This window comes from Asterias rubens, chromosome 10 (assembly GCF_902459465.1).
Source record: "Asterias rubens chromosome 10, eAstRub1.3, whole genome shotgun sequence".
NCBI classification, from domain to species: domain Eukaryota; kingdom Metazoa; phylum Echinodermata; class Asteroidea; order Forcipulatida; family Asteriidae; genus Asterias; species Asterias rubens.
This window is the reverse complement of record NC_047071.1, coordinates 2,592,637-2,605,235: the sequence shown is the minus strand read 5'-3', so window position 1 is coordinate 2,605,235 and position 12,599 is coordinate 2,592,637. Positions and strand designations below refer to the sequence as shown.

General features: G+C 38.3%; 1 long non-coding RNA gene across 1 annotated transcript; it reads left to right on the top strand.

Annotated features, from left to right (window-relative positions):
• The first annotated feature begins 3,682 nt into the window (after positions 1-3,682).
• LOC117296089 lies at positions 3,683-10,002 on the top strand. Its single transcript, XR_004519716.1, has 3 exons — positions 3,683-3,767; positions 6,183-6,287; positions 8,713-10,002. It is a non-coding gene; the product is annotated as an uncharacterized LOC117296089 (long non-coding RNA).
• The last annotated feature ends 2,597 nt before the right edge of the window (positions 10,003-12,599 follow it).

Here is a 12,599-nt window from a genome sequence, read left to right as displayed (position 1 = left end):
ATCAAATTCAAATCCCATACAAGAAAAACAAAATATGGCATGCAGTACTCCGTCCCCGCTAAGCTAAGGTTATTGTATCTGATTAGCAGCTTTGAAGGTTCTGAGAAATTTTGGCCAGGGATGAAAAAAAGAAATCCGATTTTGAAAGAGCGGAGCAAATGAAAAGCAAATAGCATTGATCACGATGAAGACAGCTACACCTGTTGTGTTCACGACTTGTTATTGTAGGACTATAATAATTAAGGCTTACACGTCAAAAGGGCAGGTGTCATATAAGGGAGTGTTAGTCTAACCTGGATCTAGGCTAACCTATAACTGATGATTACTGGAAAATTGAAGCAAAACATCTGTGAGTTTTGGTCAGACAGTTTTGTCTGTTAAACCATTTTCTGTTACATTTTCTTCCTCCATGGTTAAACGTATGTTTTTCAAACGTGGTGTTTTCAACACGTCATCTGCATGTAATCGAAATGTACAAAAGGTAAGTCGGTGAATATTGAAAGACCATGCACAATTTTCAGCGTGTAAACGATTGTTCTTAACTTTGGTTGTAAACAAGTTTGTCAGGTACAGTTTTCTCACAAATATGACTTCATATGGAAGCATAAACCGTGCTTTATGCGATCTAGTCTTAGCGATTTTGTGATGTCACAATGTTTTTCTTTTCTCTACTTCTTGAACCTCCACTGACCGTGTTTATCCTTCACTGCCCGATGAAGTTTTTCATACATTTGAGTCAAGTCGTAGTTCCGTTTTAGAGGCTGTAGCCGGTGTCTGGACTACCCCGTCACGTCCCACCTTCCATCCCTCTATGATCACCAAGGATGTTCGTGTGTAGATCTTGAAGCCACTTGTTCGGCTCGCCCTTCATTATTGATCGTGAAGACTGCATCTCTGTCCTTACTCTATGCATTAAGCAACCCTCGTGGGTTCAATTATTGCAACTCCTGAAAGCGTAAGAAGAAAAGAAGAAAAAAATCGGCTGGCCCTTGTTTTCACATTGTAGGCTGCGAGACTAATGGGTGAGGTTCTTTCTCTGACTTCCTTTAAAGGAGGAAGGAAGAAGCCCTGGGAAGGAGCCCTTCCTTTGTGGGCAATCTCTTTAGAGCGACAGCCCTCACCCCTGTAAAACACAACAACAACAACAACAACAACAACCACAACACAACTCGAGATCCAGTCGAGTCTAGTCACTGCGGGTCTTTAATTGAACTTGGTGTGACCCTCTAGAAACGAGGTAGAAATCGCGAATGTGTACAAAGTACAACGAAGGTACCTAGTCTTGTAAGAAGGTACGAAGTGTCCATAGTCACTTCGTACCTTGCAAAAGGTACGAAGTGCTCAGGGTACGAAGTGTTAAATGCATGTGAAGTGTTATGAAATTCAAGCTTAAGAAGCTTTCAGACTAAAATTACAGAGTGAATGGTCCTTACTTTGAAAAATGGATTGCACATGACGTCACCGACCGCCATCTTTGATGACAAACGATTGCCCACGTGTACCCGCTGGGGACGACTCTGAGCCAATGATAGCCTTTCACGCATGCACGTTTCATCAAAGATGGCGGCCTATGCAAGGGGGTATATTACCTTCAATGCATTTAAAGATTTGAGCGTATTTATAGATTTTCTCAGCTGACTATTCTTACCAATTATTCACGAACAAACTTCTTTTACACCATTCAACCACCATGTCTTTCATGTGACATCAACAAGCTGATACCCGTTTAAGAAGGTGTCATCACAGTGTCAAAGCTGTTCTCCTACAACAGGTGATAATCTAAACAGACAAACGTAACTACAGATTTAACTTCCCATCCTTTCAATAACAACTTGTCAGTTCCCTTTTGAATATTCAGAAAGGGTCTCAAGACTCACCTGTTCTCCAACTTGCAGCTGGTTGTTCCGTTACGTTGGTCTTTCTCCCTTGAGTTGCATTCATACGGATATTGCGCTATACACATTCAGTAGTTATTATAATGTAATTATAAGATATGCGACATTTTATAACAAGATTGGGGTGTTAAAATTAATAAAATCATTTGGTGTTAAAATAACACCCCCCGTTCAATTTTTTTTGCACAGAATGAGGGGTATTTTACAAACTTTTTCAAAGTGGCAAGGCAAGGTATTTTGACTATTGTAATTCCGTGTACAAAACCAATATGGCGACGTTGCTTACAGTTTCAAACGAAGGGACAGCAAAGGGTTTCGTTAACATCAGAGTTTTCATTTGGTATACTTTAATTTTTGTCCAGTTTGTAAGACTGATATATATTCCTGCAAATTGTCCGTTTGTTCTATTTGAAGAGAGATTCTACACCACATACAACCTTCCTTTAGTCTACAACTAATAGCCACAATGAAGGTTGTAGTTTTGATTTCTTGTATAAGCAGTCAATTCTTACCATCATGAAGTCCCCCATAGCTTCTAAAAGCATCCTTCGATTTTGCTAATGCATCGACTAAACAAAAAAATCACAAATAACGTTTAGAATTAGGAAACGATTGTTGTTATCTATACTGCGATCTGGGTCACCAAATCATTACCATGGTCAAATTAGAGTCTGTGGCAAGTTTCCTTTTCAAAAGAAATTCGCCGCGATTTGTTCGGTATCTGCGTTTTTGTGCATCTTCGGGGAAAACTAAATGAGGTCGCCATATAAGTCCACCTTGAAAAAAAACTGCCTATAACATGCACGGCCCCTCCCGCTTATGCATTTACCATTCAGTAAAATACAAAAGCAAGCCACTGTATCATCAGACATCTCGCAAATGGCTTAATCGGCGTTACATAAACGCCCAAAAGATGCCCTAAATCATGTGACAATATAACAACTGTCTCTACATTCTGCTGAATTCAAATGTAAGCGGTACATTGTGACTTTAGCAAGTCGTTGTACCAGAAAATTATTCAAATCTAACTTGCAAATGGCCAATTGTATAAAACTATTTCCCAATGGCTTATAGTGTTTGGGTGTTCGGCCATTCTTACATGAAATAGGCAACATCTTGCCAACATCATGTGGCGTAGCAACTGTCTCTACAGTCTGAGGAATTCAAAATGTAAGCGGTACATTGTGACTTTAGCAAGTCGTTGTACCAGAAAATTATTCAAATCTAACTTGCAAATGGCCAATTGTATAAAACTATTTCCCAATGGCTTATAGTGTTTGGGTGTTCGGCCATTCTTACATGAAATAGGCAACATCTTGCCAACATCATGTGGCGTAGCAACTGTCTCTACAGTCTGAGGAATTCAAAATGTAAGCGGTACATTGTGACTTTAGCAAGTCGTTGTACCACAAAATTATTCAAATCTAACTCGCAAGTGGCCAATTGTAAAAAACTATTTCTCAATGGCTTATAGTGTTTGGGTGTTTGGCCATTCTTACATGAAATAGGCAACATCTTGCCCAAATCATGCGGCATAGCAATTGTTTCTATAGTCTGATGAATTCAAAGCAAGCGGTACATTGTGACTTTAGCAAGTCGTTGTACCAGATAGTTATTCAAATCCAACTCGCAAATGGCTTTTGTATAAAAATATTTCTGACTGGAGGAGACTGCGCTTAAAATAAGCACAACATCTTCGCATCGATTGTTTTATATCGGTCGAGCGTCAACTCAGCTGAAACATTACAGTGTCCATGTGCACTGGACACTCCCACCCGCCGATTTACAACGGGTTTATATATTCATTGATTTTTCTACTCGCGTTAAAAGCACGTTTGCACATGCAATAACAACACGGCAACTTTTCACCCGGTAAGCTGTTAACACAACCTTACCCCAATGCCCTATAATTTGTTTTACCGCATTTTATGATTATACAGATGCCCGCTGGCTATAGGAACTGAAGTGAGATGGATACAAACTCGAGATTTGTCTGTATACAAAAGTTACCTAAAAGATGAAATCTTAAGTGCTGGCGAAGAATAATCTTGTTAGACTTCACCTATTTCTGATCAAACTGAATTCAGGGTCGAAACCCGTAACCTTGTTCAATTTATCGTAATTTTTTTTTATTGAATTCCTTTGTTAAAGAACGTTCATATCTAAGGAAGGATTATTAGATTACTATCAAAGACCAGTAGACCGCTGAGTCAAAATCAAGGTTTATAGCCATCGTGCCGATTTGAAATAAGAAGTTAACCCGAGATCTCTCTCCTTACAACAGGGCACCGTCTCACAGAGCTCCTTAAAGACAGTGGACACTATTGGTTATTGTCAAAGACCAGTCTTCTCACTTGGTGTATCTTGACATAATTATTATGCATAAAATAATAAACCTGTGTAAAATTGAGCTCAATCGGTCGTCGAAGTTGCGAGATAATAATGAAAAAAAAAAAAAACACCCTTGTCACATGAAATTGTGTGCATTCAGATGCTTGATTTCGAGACCTCAAATTTCTAAATCTGAGGTCTCGAAATCAAATTCGTAGAAAATAACTTCTTTCTCGAAAACTACGTTACTTCAGAGGGAGCCGTTTCTCACAATGTTTTATACTATCAATAGCTCCCCAATACCCAAGTAAGGTTTTATGCTAATAATTATTTTGAGTAATTACCAATAGTGTCCACTGCCTTTAAAGGCAAAGTGTACGTTCTCGTTTAATCGTATACAACTATAACTATCCTGTGAAAATTTCATTTCAAAAGGTTGAGGCGTTTTTTGATATATCGCGGCGGTTCTGTCCACGCAGGAAGAAAAAAAAATGAAGAAAAACCCACAGAGAAACGTTTCTGTACGGATCCTTTTCTCTAAAACCACATTACTCAGGGAATGGTTTCTCAATTTTGTTTCTTACCAAATTAAGATTTCATGGTTATTCATTTTTGGAGTGCTTCTCCAAGTTACACCCTCCCTTTAAGCAAAATAAAAATATTGCAAAATATATAGTTATAAGTTTCTACATTATTTAGATAACCGAAAAAAGAGTCAACATTTTAGGAAAAGAGTGTCAAATATCACAATGTTTTTCCCACAAAACCCCAGATATTAGTGTTGTTTTAACACCCAATGTTGATCGTTTTGATTCTCTTTTGTGTGTCTTTATGTGACAGCACCCATGGTGTCCGAATTTTAAAACCCCGTTTTGCAGTGTAAAACTTGGTCCAAAGTTTGAACGAGGAATGCTTAAGCTGTTTTCTACTAAAGGTTTTAGCAAAATTAGTTTATGTTCCGGAAGAGTTCGCTACTTATTAGCAGAAAAAAAATCCCCGACCACCCGTCCCGAAATTCCCGCCCCCAAAACTCTAAGTAACAGTACGGCTTTTAGCTACAATTCGTAGATATTTATTACACTTTTAAAGTACACTCGTGTGCTCATGTTTCCTTCATCAAATGCGTAGGCATACCCTAAACATTCCAAATAACGTGATTGATAGCGCATATCTGAAAGCCCCCACATTCATGTTATACAGAAAATGTTTTGTAAGAGTCTTGAGGCCGAACGAGAGCAGAGCTAAAACATGTAAAGTGGAAAAAATCAACACTTCACAATGGAATACGTGCCATCAATATTATATACTATTTTTACATGTCACATTGAGGCATCGACAGGTGTACGTCTCACGGCGTCACTAGTCAGCGCTACGATGGACCAGCCTACAAAATAGTGTGAAGCCAAGCAGTTGATATTTCATAAGATTAAAATCTTATGAACTGAAACTGTGAACGAAAGGCGAATCGGACTAATGAGACTAGCTGATCAATAAATATTGAGTTACCTTTGTATATGTGTATAGAGATCTTTATTGTGTCTTCACCTTGACGCAGGGGCCCGATTCCATAGTGCATGTAATCTGACCAACTTGCCAAGCACAGACAAATCTTGCTTTACAGAAACTGGTCTAGCAAATCAATTTGTTAATCAGTACTTTCTGCTTTGATCGCTCTATGAAATTGGGCCCTGATCTTTAGAAGAAAATGTTGAACATAAGGATTTAGGAATTTAACAAATCTTTCCCAGACATGCAAGCATTGACTGTTGTGATAGTTTGACAATGGATACAGAGTCTATACCATGCTAGCCTTTTGTCAAAGCCTTCGTGGCATTGACAGCTTCGTTTATCTATGAGGCTGTCCAAGCCATGGACGCCTTGACAAAGGCTAAAACCATGCCTGATATGTAGCAATTAATAGTCACGTACTCTTTTCACACTCTTCCTTTGTTGCAGAAGGACATCTTGAAATCCTCCTAAGAATTCCTGACATTCAAAGAACAATGATGACACAGCGAGAGGAGGGAATGGGCACACATTTTTAGACATCTAGCATCAATCGTAAGATTCCATTCCTTCAAGACACTGGACACTATTGGTAATTGTCAAAGACCAGTCTTCTCACTAGGTGTATCTCAATTTATGCACAAAATAGCAAACATTTGAACTCAATTGGTCGTCGAAGTTGCGAAATTTTATAGGAAGAAAAAACACCATTGCCACACAGAGCTGTGTGTTTTCAGATGCTTGATTTCGGGACCTAAAAATCTAGTTCTGCGGTCTCGAAATCAAATTCGTGGAATTCGTGTTTCTCGAAAACAACGTTACTTCAGAGGGAGCCGTTTCTCACAATGTTTTATTCTGTAAACAGCTCCCCATTACTCGTTATACCAAGTAAGGTTTTATGCTTTGAATATTTTACCAATAGTGTCCACTGCCTTTAAGTTAGCCTGGTTTGACTATCATTATAGTATATAGCCTGTGTCATGTTTTTGTTCCTTTCTGATATTTGTATGTCAATAGGTTTAGGCACAAAAGCCCCTGCTTCACCTAAACCTACACGTTGTCCTACATTACTGCTTTGTTTTAAAGGAACGTTACAGAATTGGTAAGGCAAAAAATCGTGAAGATCATCAGATTTACATAAAACTAACACCATCTTATGATGATGATAGGAGAATACATCCCTAGAAATATTACAGTCTGAATTGATGAGAAATAAATAAAACTTATTTCCCGTTTGGAGTTTATCGCTCACTGAGCGTTTTATTAATTTTGTTGCAAAAAGGGTAATCGGTTTTTCACTAATTTCACGTGACCCAGAAGGCCAATCGATCTCAAACTTTGTCAGTTCATGTCGATGGTGGATTACATAAAGTGCTTACACTGCCAGCAATTCTTTTTTTGCGAGCAAAACCAGTTCTGTAATGTTCCTTTAACTTCGTGTATTACTAATCAATATCATTCATTGAGAATTATTAAATTTTCCTTATCTTAATTTAGTAATGAAATAAACGTACGATGATGATCACTTGGATCTAACGGAAACATATCGTACTGCTTACCAAGTCTCAGTTGTCACAAAGGTATTTCAAATGTCAAATGAAGAAACACTATAATCTATTTTGACAATTGTCCGCACACTCTGGGTGACAAAATGCCGTTACATTTTAAGGTTTGAATATGAGATGCAAGCACGTGTTCTCCACAGGCCTCCATTGAACTGTCCCCCGGCGATTGAACCGGGTGCCTTTTAAAGGATAAGCTTTAAATTAAGCGATGATTACGTGCTGTCTCTTTCACATTAATGGGAGTTATCTTCTTTGAGTTTTACAAAAATCTAAACATTAGATGTGACAATGTTCTCGCGAACGGAACAGTTAAAGAGCAAAACATGTCTGAGGTAAGAGAACCTAAAAAGACAAAAAGAAATCTAGTAAGAAATTACTGTTACTTGACTGCCGTAAGTGATATAGGCCATACGGTGTGCATAATAAGATGGCTGGAAAACTAGTTTAGTTCCTACTCCCTGTGGGTCTAGAATCTGAACATAACTGCTGTTCATTTCGCTTTTATTAAAAAAAAAAAATCAAAAACAAAAACGTTTTAGTAAACAAAGACAACAATCAATCTTGAACATTATTTAACACTGACAACAAACAAGTTTCGGGAAATAAAAAATAAGGGCCACTTTTTTCTCTTCACACCAACTAAGATTTGTCATCTTCACCTATATACCGTGAACTCCTCATACGCGGAAACCTTTCAAGTGTGCTTGTTATCGCACTGTGTTTGTTGTCTACAAGATAGGCCTACATAAATGAATGACTCCTCCTCAAACCCAATAGTGAATATCACATGCACGAGTTAAAGTGTCAACAGACGAAATGTCATCAACTCGCCCACAATCCTTGCCAACTCTTCCGTCTTCTTAGTGTTTAAAGGAACACGTTGCCTTGGATCGGACGAGTTGGTTTATAAATAGCGTTTGTAACAGTTTTTTTTATGAAATGCGTATGGTTGGTAAGATGTTTTAAAAGTAGAATACAATGATCCACACAAGTTTGCCTCGAAATTGCGTGGTTTTCCTTTTACAGTGCGAACTAACACAGTCGGCCATTTAATGGGAGTAAAAGATTTGACTCCCATTTAATGACCGACCGTGTTAATCGACGAGGTAAAGGAAAACCGTGCAATTTCGAGTGATACTTGTGTGGATCATTGTATTCTACTTTTACAACATCTTTCTAACCATATGCCTTTCATAAAAAACGGTTACAAACGCTTTTCAAAGACCAACTCGACCGATCCAAGGCAACGTGTTCCTTTAAACCAACACCAAGAGACAACAGATTGCACACCGTTACGTGTTGCCTGATGCATGTACTAACACAATGACTTTTTCAATCTAAAAAACTTTGTCCAAGTTTTCAACCCGGTTGCACTTGAATTCATCATCGAAGATTTGTCCTCATTTTGCATGCAGAGCAACCCACACACTTGATGGGGAAAAAATGCGGATTCTGGCCAAGCTCTGAGATGTCGGCTTGGGAATTAGACGTAGATGACGGTGTAGTATCAGGCGAATGATCCGGTGATGTGGTGCAGACTACCAATAAAGCAATCAAGCGGTCAGGCAGATAGGGGTACCGGAGCGTGTTAAAGGGAAACCTGTAGCAGTCAACGCCTTGATGATCTGAAATATCAGTGTTTGTGACCCTTGGCTGCATTGAAATATACATGAACGCACATTTTTCCAAAAAATTCCCTTGTGGGGTCCCTGTAGAAGACGGCTTGATGATCTGAAATTGGATTGGCGTCCTTGATGTGTGTTTGTGACTCTTGGCTACATTGAAATGAACGTACAACCTTACTGATCCGGTTTGTGGGGTCCTGCCTTTGTTGCTATTTTATTCCCTTTTCTCATGAATTCTATTGCGCGGTCCAGGTTGATTAATCATTCCCTTATAGGGTCCATTGTTCCATTGTTAAAGAGTCCACACAAGGGTACTTCGGTAAGCTCATTTATTTGAGTAGAAAGGGTGGGTACACTCTATAGAATTTGTTTGTTTGTTGCCATCACTTTTGTTCCTGCTTTCACAGCGTTATCTACACAAAAGTAAAACAACAATAAAAATGAAAAAGATGACGTCGTCAGCATTATTCTTGGAATAAAACAAAATTCTGAACTAGCATCTTCGTGAGCAGACCTGTTTTGTATCACACTTCAGACAGAAGTCCCCGTGCTTGAAAAAAAATCTTAAAATTATTGTGTTCCCTCGAAATAATATTACTGTCCCTCGAAATTATATACTACGTTAGTACTGAACTTAAGGTCATGACTCATTGATCGTTTGCCAAAGTGGTAGCCGAACTAAAAATTTAAATGGCAAAATAAGACGTAGTTTGCTCATCGACACATTTTTTCGTTCCCTCAAAACACTAGTCCGTTACCACTTAACTTAAGGTCACGACTCATTGATCGTTTGCCAAAGTAGTAGCGGAAGTAAGTTGTTATATATTTGTTAAATGGCCTAATAATACAAAGTTTGTTCACCGACACATATAAGCCCAGGTTCACTCGTTGTTAGATCAAACATTGACACATCAGCAGAAACATGATGTTCTTATGACCGCTATTTGTTATTCGTGAATCGATTATTGTATCTTTTGTTTATGTATATTGATATAGGACTTACAAGGTGTACAGGATCAATTTTTGTCAACATCGGATGGATCAATAAATGCCCCTAAACAAGATGCATGACAGCTTGGCTTTTAGTGAGTTATTCGGGATATAGCTTCATGCTTTTCATGAAGTTCTCAATGATAATATGGACACAAACATTGTATTTATATTCTGGTGTATTTATAATATAAAAGCCTAACGTGCAAGCTCAATGTCATTTATTGTTTAGTTGAAAATCCGAACAGAAGTATTTCTATCTTCAGAAACTGACTTCCCAATATAGGCCAAGACGAATATTTTTTTTCCACAGAACTCGGGAAAGTAAAGACCGATTATACAGTGCTTGCAAGTAAATTCGTGTATTGGCAAAATACAATGCTAAACAAGCCTGGATGATAAAACATTACTCCCCGAAACCATGTGTTGTTTTGTTTTGATGTTGTTTTTGTTGGTGTTGTTGTTTTTACTAAATCTTGTCTGCTAAACGACAGTCTATTTTTTACAAGATACTAGCTGTATGGCGTGTTTTGTTGATGTCACTGTTATAGAAAGGGTATTAGTTTCGTTTTCCCAAAATAATAATTTAAAGGTTATCGGTTTAAGGAAGGTTGAGATTGGTGAGAATAAGCGTGTATCTATCACCCATGTGGTATTTTAGAACTGTGGTTGGAAGTGAAGCCTTTTATAGTCACAACAACGACTTAATGTTTTAAGAAATGATGTAAAGTGCAAAGCTTTGCGTTATGGAGAATTTACACGAGTTTCAGACTACAGCACGTCATAGCCAATTTCATACCACTATTGCGAAACCATTACGAATTTGCTGCTCAGCAACAAGAAGCAGGGCACGGCATTGTGACATGGCTAATGGCTTGTAAGCTTATCCTGCTAAGTGTATGTCATGCTTAGCTGTGTTTTGTGCTTGGGCAACACGATGAAACTGGGCCACGATTGGCAGTTCCACTATTGTGATTTGCAGAAGATTCTTACAAAACCAACGTAGATTTGTCTATTTCGAAAATACTAACTGTATTATAGATTCTCGCTTGGTTTCAAATTACAGAACGAATGCTTTCAAGGTGTGAAAGTTCCTACGTTTGTGGTTTTTATAAAATAAGCGACGTGAACTTATTAAGTGTATTAACGTTCTGCTCCACAAACCTGACACTTGCTAAATGAAAAATCGACAATACTTGTGACTGCCATGTCATTTACACTTCCAAAACGTCAGCGTGTTGAAGGCTAACATACAAAAGGAGCTTACGAATTGGTAAAGGAATTTAGATTCTCTGTGACCGTTGCTTGTAGTACTCTGTTAGTGTATGTTTTTGCATTAGTTGATGAATTTGAGCAGCCTTAAAGTGGTCGTTGCTAATAAATTGTAAAAAAGGGAAAGAATTTGGAGATATACAGAAGAGGTGTGTGTATTCATAGGACGAGAAATAATCTATATTGTACTTTGATTCTTTTTTGCGGGGAAAGATTTCTTGGTGACCGTTGCTTGTAGTAATCCGCTTATGTTTTTGTATATAGTTGATGGAAGTGAACAATCTCAGATAAAGTGGTTTTGCTGATTGTGTAAAAGGCAAGACACTTGACAAATACATAGAAGAGTACTCATAGAAAGAGAGATAATCTGAGGACAATATTGTACTTTGATAAAAGCAAATTTTGGCAGCAAAACACCGCAGGCTGATCCTGGTTTCCTTTGTGGCCTCCATTGAATAATACACAAAGAAACAAGGAAGTGTACTGGGAAAATCAGAGTTAGAACCCGAGAACGTGACGAGCAACTAACCCAGTAAATCACCATGACAGTTACCTGAAGTGGATTCCATTAGTCCGTAAAAGATGACCCCGGAATCGAACGGTTGACTGGCCGAATTAGAGCAAGGACATAGCTCTATGCTTGAAACAAAATATACGGTATAAGGGCCTTGATGTCCACACGAAGCAACTTATACACAGGCAACTGGGAGGCAACTCGATGCATGCTTAAAGTGGCTTCTTATATAGCGCACATATCCGTCAGCCAGTGACACTTCTGGCCGCTGTAAACTTACAGTATATCCTGCAAGGTATGTGCATAGAGTAAGGACTATGGTATGTGGGACTACGTTTGAATTATGAGACGTATTCCTTAACAGCACCATGTAATGTTTTTACAAGGTACTGTGGCGCAATATGCTGCCAATACAGGAACACCGTGGCGCACCCCTTCTCTTTAATAGTGTACTAGGTTATTTTACGTGCATTACACAACACACGGAACCTACGGCTTAACATCCCATCCGAAGGACGCTGCAATATGACCACTTGAATAGCACATGGGTTCTGCGAACAATGTCTTACGATCCATAAGAAAAAAGGTGAACGTTCAAATGTGAATGCCTTTTTTCTTGGTGATTGCCTGGAGCTGGTTGCCCGTTATTTGCCTCATGTGACATGGCTCGTGTTGTTCAAGTTCATTTTAATGATAAAGTCTACGAAGCGTTTTGGTAATAAAAGAAACAAATCTTAATCGATTACATTTTTGTCAATGATGTTTTTAAAAAAAATCTATATCTAAGCTCAGGGTTTTGAATAAAAAATCAAATAAACAAGACAAACGCTCAAAATTTCAAGTAAGGTTTTTCATAGATGAACAAATCGCATTCGCTTTTTGAGTGCATTACGCTTATCGG